We start from the raw sequence: 10,488 nt of genomic DNA on the forward strand, positions 1-10,488 counted from the left end.
CCCCCCCACCCAAAAGATGGAAAGTTACATGTGTGTGAAGCTCTCACTTTTATACCTGAGAGGTGAGCTCTTTTCAAGAAGAACGGTGGCTAGACTGAAGAATTTATCAAAATGGAAAAGGATTTTAAGAAAGTGATATGCAGGCTACTGTTGTTAAAGTCAGCTCCGCTTTTATCCTTCACAAAAGCATGGGGCCTAAAACAGTGAAAAGCGCTAAAAGCCCACTGTACACTAACTGTCCTCCCCTGAAAACGCTACCATAAGTTGTTTGTTCAAGCAGCAGTTAGGATTAGGGTTGCAAAGGGGCGGACATTTTCCGGTGAATTTCCAGAAACTTTCCATGGAAAGTTAAGCTGGGGAATTTTCCCGTACTTTCCTGTAAACTCCCGTATTTTAAAAACTAAATGTTGACAAGTAGTAGCCTATGCTGATTACTGCATGCATGTCATTGAATCTCAAATATATAAGGAGGACATTCGACTGAAGTTGCATTAAATCAGGTTGTTTTAACCAAGATTATGCTGCAAGATGGGTTTTTCCTACATTTAAGTTCCCTGTTATAGACCAACAATATTATGACAAGCAATAATAAAAAAATATCCAATTTATTCCCATGAATTCCCGTTAATTCTTGTTAATTCCCATGGAAAGTTTCCAACTTCGAAATAAGGTGACTGTCAAATTCCACATAAGGAGGTAGGTTGGGCTGACGGATGGGTTCAGCGTGTCGTATTCCCTGCCCCCGCTAATCAATGAAACGTTACCATGGGTTGGATTAGCGGACAGGACCAAAACAGAGCGTAAAAAGGAGTGAATAGTGGATTTAAATCAATCAGGTGGTGAGACACTCACTGCAAATAGTAAATGATAATGTTGAATGGTGGAGGTGGGGATGGATGGATGGATGGATGGATGGATGGATGAGTCAGGACTCACATAGTTTAAGAAGTCACTTGCAGTTTAATTACTTAAATGTCCTTGTAATTTACTTTATGTTGGCAAAACAAAATGTAATTTAAAAACCTCATTTAAAAAAAAAAATATTGTGACCATAAATATTCCATTCACCAGACATTTCAATGCTTTGTGTTAATGACTTTTTCCATTGAGGGGGCGGGGTTGTGCAACTCACAGATAGAACTTGGTTGACATGATCTTCTGAAGCAGCCACACTGACTGTAGGCGACCTGTTGCTACACCCCTTCCTGCAGCATTGGTCTCCATCTCTGTTGCTTCTGGTAGTCCACATTCAGACAGACAGCAGGCTTGTTGTTCTGTGTTGGTTAGTTCCATAGATTCATTATCCATGTCTATCTCTTCATCTTCCTCTTGCTCATTTTGTTCTTCCTCTTCCTCATATTCTCCACTGTCCTGTCTTTCTCCCTGGTGTGCTTGCTCAGGTGTGTTGCTAACATTAGTGATGCAGTGTTAGCACTAGTGCTAGCTGAAGCTGCACTTGATTTTAAACAAATCAGTCAGTTTGCAGCATTTTTCACCATCAGCCAACAGTGCTCTCTCAAATTTCTCTCTCTTTTTCTCAGAGTGGGCCAATGAAAACTATTATTGATGCTTGAAAAGGAGCCAAGAGAAATGACATGGGCCGCCGTTTACAATTAACGGGCCGCGTGGCTGTGACGGTCATGCTGCTCTCTGATTGTTCGGCCGGCCCAAACTGACCACGAGAGCCCGCAGCCCCTCTGGCATCTGCCCAAATTCCAGATTACCAGTCCGTCACTGCTACAGAGAGAGTGTTGTCTAGTTGCCAACAAGTTCATCATATTAATTTCGAAGGTGATGATACGGCATGTTGTGATCAAACTTTGTTTCTGCTGCCACCAGTGGCCAAAAGACTCTATTTATTGCATGTTTGATTTAAGAGGCACATTTCCCAACTTCATCACCTTACGATTAGATTGTACATACGTAAATATGACCCAGTCAGTACTTGTCCAAATGAAAGTTTTAGTGTTACTGTCAACACAAAAAATTCAGTCACTAATGTGGTCTGCAAACCCCTAAAGCTAGCCTCCATCCCTAACAGCTGCCTTCCAGCCTCCATCCATTCAGCCTTGGTGTAGCACAAGGATTCCCTTCACTTTCTCCTTCTGTCTATTTGTCTTGACATCTTTTACCACCGTGCCAGCCGCTATTTCTATCCTCCAGCCATTCTCCCACGGTAGAGCGTGCAGTCGGTGCTGCAGATGGCACGGACCTCCGCCCACTCTGAGTGTTCCACCTCACAGCCTCATGCATACCTGTGGCCAATCCCAGCTGCAGCAGTACAAACATAGAGAAAGCCTGCATTCCTATACACCCTGGGCCTGTCTGTCTGCTTAGCTTCAGCCACCGGCTGTTGTATTATGTTGTGGCAATGTTAGCATAATGTTAGATGATGTTGAAGGTGAAGAGAGCACAGCTGCTGCTGCTGCAGCCCAGGCAGCATGCAGAGAGTCAGCCGACCAATCAGGATGCACTGAATCCTGATGCACTGGGCTGACCACAGTTTGGATCACAGCAACCTTCTACATATCAGTATTATTTCTAAGAAAACCTACAATTTTAAATCATTTAATGTATTTTTAATGTTTTTTTGGAACAAATTGTACAAACACGCTGCAATGTATTTTTATGCCGAGAAGTCCTTAAAATGTTTAGAAAAGTGAAATTGATCTACAATACACACAAATACTAAAAGACACCAACCAAAGGAGTTCAGTGCAACTACAGTATATTCCCAATGTAAAAACTTTTCTTGGTGCTTCTCTATCAGACCTTAGTCTGACTCAACCTGTAAACCAAAGTTCATTCAATTAAGCAGTGAGTGAATGTTGGATCCGTTTAACAAACAAAGCTCTGCACGGCATTCATAATTAGCTCAAACTGAAAGCATCAGGGATGGATCTCATCCAGGTGAAATAGAAGAGACTTGTTGTGGAAACAGAGCTCATGTCGAAAAGTAAACTGTAATTCCTTTTTGTCATGATAGCGATTTGAAACCCTTTTAACTTTTTTTTAATTTATTTATGATGTTGGTGAATTTGTATCATAATTACACTCGTCTTTTATATACGTAGTGCTCACTCACTCACCTAGATTTAGGCCTAAGTATTGATGTGTCAGACTTATGTCTACAATAACAGTGAATTAAGTGCCATATTTTCTTTTAGTTACAATAGTATTAAGTAATATTTTCATACATATGGAAATGAACAGCATGAGCCCAGTTGTAATAGAGTTATCTTGCATATTTTCCATATTTTGCATAGCCTGAATTGGATTAACAGCTGGTTTTCCGCCACAACACTGGCACATTTCCTATAGTTTGTTTTAGTGAGCAACACAATGTGCTAAAAGTAAAATAGTTCCGCTTTAACCGGTTAATGCATGTTGTTGCGTCAATCCTGCTCAGTTACGTCGTAATCCAGTTGTAACCCTACCATTAGGGGCTGTACACACAATTAATAAAAAGATAATTTAGTGGAATAGTTTAAAAAAGTTGGGAAATACACTTACATCATTGGCAAGAGTTAGATGAGAAGATCATTACCACACCCATGTCTGTATGCTTTTATATATAAGCTGCTTAGCTTAGCACAAAGCTTAGCTCATTCAGCCTGTGAGGAAATATGTGGCTGTGATGAATGTGACTAATCTCTGAGTTTTGCAATTAGTCGCGACTAAAATATATATTATCTAATAGAATTGTTTTGTATATCTATAGCTAAGTTTTCCTCCACTTGTCATTCAAATTATCTGAAGTTTGGTAAAAAAAAAACTCATGCGAATAAAGTTGGTGAAATTGTGTTTCCATCCAACGGCTTTAAATCGAATGAAAACCTATTCGTGATGACTTCACGTGCTGTTTTAGCGATCAAATTGGTATATTTTAAGAAAGAAGAAATTTTAAGGTGTTTCCATTCATTTTCGCACTGAATCACACGACATTCAAGGAAACATTTGCGAACAAAGTTTTTCTAGACAAAGTGGACTGCGCCGTCTACCAACATATGATCAATATTGCACAAGTTGCAGTGCTTATGTACCAGCTGATAGCGACATATCAAGCTACAATAAGAAAACAACAACACTATCAACACATCGCTATGACAATGCAGATGCAACTTGCCTTTTATTTTCCCTCCAGCACCGCTGCGAGACTCTTTTTTTTTTTTTTTAGACATGTCTCGCTGTTTGAGTGCCTTCCATATGGTCCGGAGGACGTCCCACGGCTTGTCCTAACCTTTGTTGGCCATTTCTTTCACGAGTTCCTGATAAATTAAATTCAAAAAGTCTCTTGTCTCCTTGTCCGTCCACTTTTATCTGTCTTTGTTGACACCCGCCATGTGTGCAAACAGAGGGGTGGGTATAATACTGGGTGGAAATGAAGTAAAACTTCTACTTCTTCATGTTGTGGCGGGTTGCAACCATAAAATGACCAAAAACTTAATTGCAATTCATTATTTATTCGGCAAATAACGTTTCCATCAGCGTTGATCGCATAAGCCGTAAATCGATCCAGATAAAATCCGATGAGACCAAACGTTTTTTCTTTGAATCGCTATTCATAAAATTTCATCAAATTTTACTGTTTCCGTAAGGCATGTTTCATTCAATATCACTTAATTCAGATAAAAATGTGTGGATGGAAACATAGCTGCTGTCTGCATATGCAAAAGTGTGCATATGTCCAACCCAGCCAGTCTCATTAAATGCATCCTCAGGCTTGTAAAGGCCCTTCAGAGAGGCACACCTGAGCCGACTCGTAAAGCCTCCAGCCGGTCTGCCTGTCTTGCTTTGTGGCTGTTACACATCCCACACATACGCAGCTAACTTATCACCTGGTCATGCACACTCAACGTCTTGCCTTCTCTAGTTCTTGACTGCTGTGTGTTCTTACTGATTACTCAGTTCCCGGTGTACATTCATTTTAGAATTTCTTATCTGGGATTCAGCGCCTGTCACCTTTCACCGCCACACACCTGCACATTCACTTAAATATCTGTTGTGGTTCCAAACCCCTCATTCACTTTCCCTTTATAGCTTTTCCTTCCACCGACACTGGATAATTGCATGTTTGTGTTCAGCTTAACATTCTGAACAACCTATGCTCACATAAACGTGCATACAAACATGCACGTAGGAACACACACACTCCCCTCCTGTAGGTATGCATCCATATGAATGTAGCTCATGGCCAGCAGGGTGGAAGGTGAGCTTTTCCCATTGGGAGCTCTGCCAGTTTTCTTTTCATTACTCTACCTGGGGGCTGAACCCCCACTATCACAATAAGCTTTATTTTTACCAACATGGAAGTGGCATTCCAGGGAATTAAGCTCAATTTCACTTGGCCTCCAGTGTTTTTAGGGAATACCGTGCTCCCACAAATGACCCCCCTCCTTTCCTCAATTTGTTTTGCATATGGAACAAGCTGTTACTGAATATCATTTTTTCAAGGTTACATTGCAGTTATTGTGCACTCTGTTTCCACCCATCATCCATGGTTTCCATATGAACTTGCCAAAAAGTACATGTCAAAGACTTCTTTTTTTTTATCAGATGATGAGTAAAATGTATGTAATATGTGAAATGCTGTATTGTAATTAGCATTGTTTGCATACGTAGGGGAGCAGTAAAGCCATATATTTGTCTAGTTTTCTGTGTTCTCTGTATTTTTAAGGAATGGTCGCAGACCTACGCCCACACTGCTATCATCTGTAAATCAACGTTCAGAGAGAAGCTAAGACAACAACAAGAGTTAACTCTTATATCTTCAGATATATAACACTTGAGTAAGGTTTGGTACAGGGTATGGCCAGCTAAAGAAAGCTGAAACCAATGCAGGTCTTTCCCAGGATGTTATGTGTTCTATACATTTGGAAGACGCAACGGAGCTTTTTCAATAATTCAAAAAACAGAAGAAGAACTCAGTAAGCAGCTTGTCCAACAAAGTGCCATGCGCTTACAAAAAGTAAAATGTCATCAACAGAAAAATTCTAGGAAAAAACAGTACAGTAGTAGCCATATTCTTTGACAAACAATTAATCTCTGGGAATGAGTCATATCAAGAAAAATTGAATAAACAGGAGGAAAGGGTATTTGCCTTTAACCGAATAACCAATCAGAGATTCTCTCTTAGTAAATGTAGAAACAGTAACACTGAATTAGCTTTACAGAGGATATAATGCAATCTTTGGTAGAGAACATTTTATTTGCTATTTTGGTTTGGATGGTTTTGTCAAAATTTTAAATGCAACTACAGCTGGAGACACACTTAAAACACAGACCCTTAAGACATACACACACACACACACACACACACACAGCCTGTCTGTTTTTCATCTCTATCTTTCAATCTGTTATTTATTCTTTTCTCTCGTGATCTGCTGAGGAAACTCAAGTCAATAATTAAACTGGGCTTTTTCTCAGTTTTTTTCAACTTGGCAAAATAAACCACATTCTGTATTAATTTATTAAGTAACGTCAGGTTTTTTTCCTTTTAATTATCGGCCAACTGTGTTGTTTTATGCCGGATGGTTTGTAACTCTAGCCGTGACCATGTCAGCATGTCTGGAATGAGAGAATGCAGGAGAAACGCTACCATTAGTGGCAGAGGTTAAACCACTGGCTGTGGAAACTGTATCTACAGCCTCTGGGTCAAACCACAAGTACAAAGTCGATGTCCAATACGCTGAAGCCTTTTTATAACCCCAAAAGTGGAGTTTTCTCCAATATACATTTGCCTGTCCTGATGTTAGGGCTTTACCTGCACTTTGTTAAGATTATGTATAATCAGAAACAGATGGGGAAAACACCTGTTAAGGCTCAGTTTCTGCCATCATAGTAAGGAAAGAAACTGCTGGCAATAACGTGCGTTAGCCTCAGCCTATTAGTCTTTTATCATCCATGGTTGGAGGCAGGGGAGTTTGGTTAGGGGGGTTAACCTTGGGAAGTGGCAGTCGGAGTCTGTATCAGCAGCCCACCTATAATTATCTGGGGATTACCCCTTTATATGAGCAAGCTTTATAGCGTCCAAAGGGACTTCCTGCCTCCCCCCCCCAAAACCCTCCAATAAAAAGCCACCTCTGTAGCATCACAGCAGGTCACCAGCCAATCAATCTCTTTCCCCAGAACACCATGTTCACCAGATTGATTGTTAAGGGACTTTCAGGTCATGTGGACAAATTTCTATGTTAAAAACAATAAATAAAATAAACAATAAGAGGTGTGCTTGTCAGATTACTAACACCAGTATTTAATGATAGCGGTTCAGTCAGTGTAAACAGAGAGGTTGGCGTAGCACCTGCTCTCACGATACGGATGTTTTCACAAGCAGCGTGCCCACAGATGGAATACGTCTTCTCTTTTTTGGATTGTGACGCTCACTTGCCACCTGCATTTAACAGGTTAACGGAACAAGTTTGCTGTTAATGTCTTATATTTGAATAGTAGCACTGATCAAATCACTTGATGTCTCGGGATGCTTTCCAGCTCAAACCCTACAGGGCACAACTTCTAATCCACATTTCGTTGAAGGGAACTGGGAAAAGGAAAGAACTGTAAAATCAGGCAGGAATTCTGTTTATGGGGCGCCAGAACACAGCTGCCTGTTGGAGCTGGCGATGGAAGTCTGTGTCATGGGTGAAGCTGCTGGATCTATGGTGGCATTTGCCAGATGGTGAAGTCTTTTAAGCGCACATATGTATATAGACTGAGAGATTTAAAAACACAGATACACACCTCTACGTTGCACCAGCTATGTTATTGCTCCTGGACTGTGCCTTCACAGCCTGTAGCACTACTGTCGCACGCAATGTACCGACTGAAAGCTCCCCAAGTCACAGAGAGAGAGGGGAAGCCAAAGTGGGAGGGTGCGTCAGAAAGAGCATGCAAAGGAATTAGACAGAGTATGAAGAAGAAAAATAAAAAATAAAAAAGTTAAGTGACTCGTTAAGCTTTGCCAAACACAGTCACACCCAACTCAAAGGATCAACTGAGTTCCACCACTCTGCCAACCACGAAAATTGTATTTCATGGATCAAAATTGAAATCTCCATTAAGAGAGTGATTGGGGGAAATCCAAGAGAACATTTTGTAAAAACTCTGTTCTATTTTGTTAAAAAAAAAATTACAGTTTCTATTTCACAAACTAAAAGATTAAAGCAAAGTCAGTGTGCACAGGTGGCTCAGAGAAAGAAAAAGCAATGAACACCCATTTTTACAAGCCTCAAAAATCCTAATGTGAATGTTGTGTGCCTCATTCTGGGTGGTGTTTAGACTGGCCCATAAAAACAAGCACATGTCAAGGGAAATATTGAATGCACAGAGATTTCAAAGACACTGAAGAATTTTGAAACTCCATTAAACGTATGATGGTTTTCTCAATTCCAAGTGAGAACAACTTGGGCCATCTTCTTTACGATGATCATTGTTGTGTGAGTTGTCCTTCTTTCCTCTGTTAAAGCTTTAGTGCGTAACTTCTTGATATTAATGAACGTCCATTGCATTCAAGTTGTTGCCAAATGAGTTGCTACAAAGCTAACTAAGACTATTAGCTCCACACAACTCTCTCTGTACTTATAAGATTGTGGCGTCCGGTGACTTTCCCGCACAGAAACTAATAGAAGATAATTACCTCTTCTGAAAAGTCCATCATTTTTTTTTTTTTGTGTCCTCCTTGGCTACTTGGAACTGGCTGGAAGGAAGAAGCAGTGCGCGATCACGGAAGGCTTGTATCATGTGGACACGCTCACAGTTTTGCTGATATTACTTAGAATTCCTCATGGGGGCAACAGAAACTACGCACTATAGCTTCAAGAAAAGGATGAAGCTTAAACCTGCAATGACTTATTATTTGGGCCACTTGGGGCAGAGGCAACAAGCGGCTCTGACATGTTATCATCTTTTAAGTTGATATGGTGAACTTGTTAGCTCACAGATCGCAAAGCTGTTTTCACATCCAGCAGATTGGGAGCATCATCATTCATTTGGAGTCATGTTTGTGTCCACCAAATGAATGTAAGTCCAATATTCACAGCTATTTGCTCTATTTCGGTCTCTATCAACTCCTGGGGATAATATAATGTGACCACAACGTCTTGAACATTGCATTACGTGGTGGTAAGGTGCCGTTGCTAATTGCTCCACTTAGTTCACCAGCCGGTCGCTAAATTTGTCTGTCTGCTGTTTGTTGTATGACAGGTTGTGTACAGTGGATTTGATTGAGCTTTTAACAGCTGTCTGCTGTAAAAAGACACTGAGAATGGTAAGAGTGAACCAAGTTTTGGCCTGAAAACACAAACAGTGAGCTAAAAAGAGGCTCCACGGATACTAGTTCTGCCGCAGTTGTGACTTTTTTCTAACAAAGTGAAAGATTGTGGCATTGAGGCTTTTTTTTAAACTACAGGAGCCACAGAGTAAGATCTTGTATAGGAGACACGTTTACCTTTACCGGTCTGTGGGCCCTTCTCTGTCTCTGAACTTGGCAAGGTGCTTCCCCCAACAATTACAACCAGATGCAAAGTGTAGGTCAAGAGGGGCCATTCACTTTTATTAAAGGCTTTATTAAAAATAATACGGGGGGAGGGGGAGAATCATACTTCATCAGTCTTTTTGCGGCTATTTTTTCTTTGGCAGCGCATGTAGCCGTAGCAGGTGCTGACATTCCTTCTGCACTTCCCTCTATTCCAACCCTCTTTCACTCTCTCCTCAGTCTATCCTCACACTCACTCCCTCTCTTCCCTCTTATTGTTCCCTTTTTAATTGCAGATATAAAAATGGCCAAATGCTGCCCCTTTGATAGGGAGGGACATTCCAGGCATCTCTCAGATGTCTGTGCTGCTTTGCGGTAACCCAACTCCGGTTGAAAGCATTTTCCTGGGAAAAAGAGGCGGCTCGCAATCGACGGGGCACAGGGACACCTGCAGCTCTGGAGCAGCGGCGACTACAGATCAGCCCTGGACGTGACTCAACACCGAACCGAACACACAAATACACACACACACACACACACCCTGACACTTGCATTCACACAGAAAAAAGTACTCCAGCACTCGCCTATGCTTCCACACACGTATGGTACATTCCACTCTGCTACTTCCCCAACCTTTCCAACTGCCTCTCTGGTTCATTCAGATGATGTCCATGCTGATGAGTTTATTAAGGTGAAAATGTGGACAGCTGCTCTCATAAACCCTGTCATCAATTTGTCTCAGTCATTAAAATTGCCTGTAATTGGCCTAATTGTGGTCAATCATGCTTGCCAATGGTGCAGAAAAGTGTAGGGTATCCTTTTAAGAGTGGATGATGAAGTTGGAGCTGGCCGCCCTGCTTCGGAACAATGATTGCTAAGTATAATCTGTCTAATCCTCACCGCAAATTACCTATTTGATCAAAAGGAGAACAAATGATGCTCTAATGGCAGACAGGTTGAAACAGTATGAGGCCGTCTTTCCCAATGTCAACTCCAACTTGTTTTATTTTTACTCCACA

General features: G+C 41.1%; 1 long non-coding RNA gene across 1 annotated transcript in view; it reads left to right on the forward strand.

Moving 5' to 3' along the window:
• Window positions 1–10,235, forward strand: part of LOC116671693 (uncharacterized) — a 23,929-nt gene extending 13,694 nt beyond the window's left edge. Inside the window, exon 2 of the long non-coding RNA XR_004327330.1 lies at window positions 9,766–10,235. This is a non-coding gene — a long non-coding RNA (uncharacterized LOC116671693). The remainder of the gene's footprint in view (window positions 1–9,765) is intronic.
• The last annotated feature ends 253 nt before the right edge of the window (window positions 10,236–10,488 follow it).

This window comes from Etheostoma spectabile, chromosome 21 (genome assembly GCF_008692095.1).
Source record: "Etheostoma spectabile isolate EspeVRDwgs_2016 chromosome 21, UIUC_Espe_1.0, whole genome shotgun sequence".
Classification (NCBI taxonomy): Eukaryota; Metazoa; Chordata; class Actinopteri; order Perciformes; family Percidae; genus Etheostoma; species Etheostoma spectabile.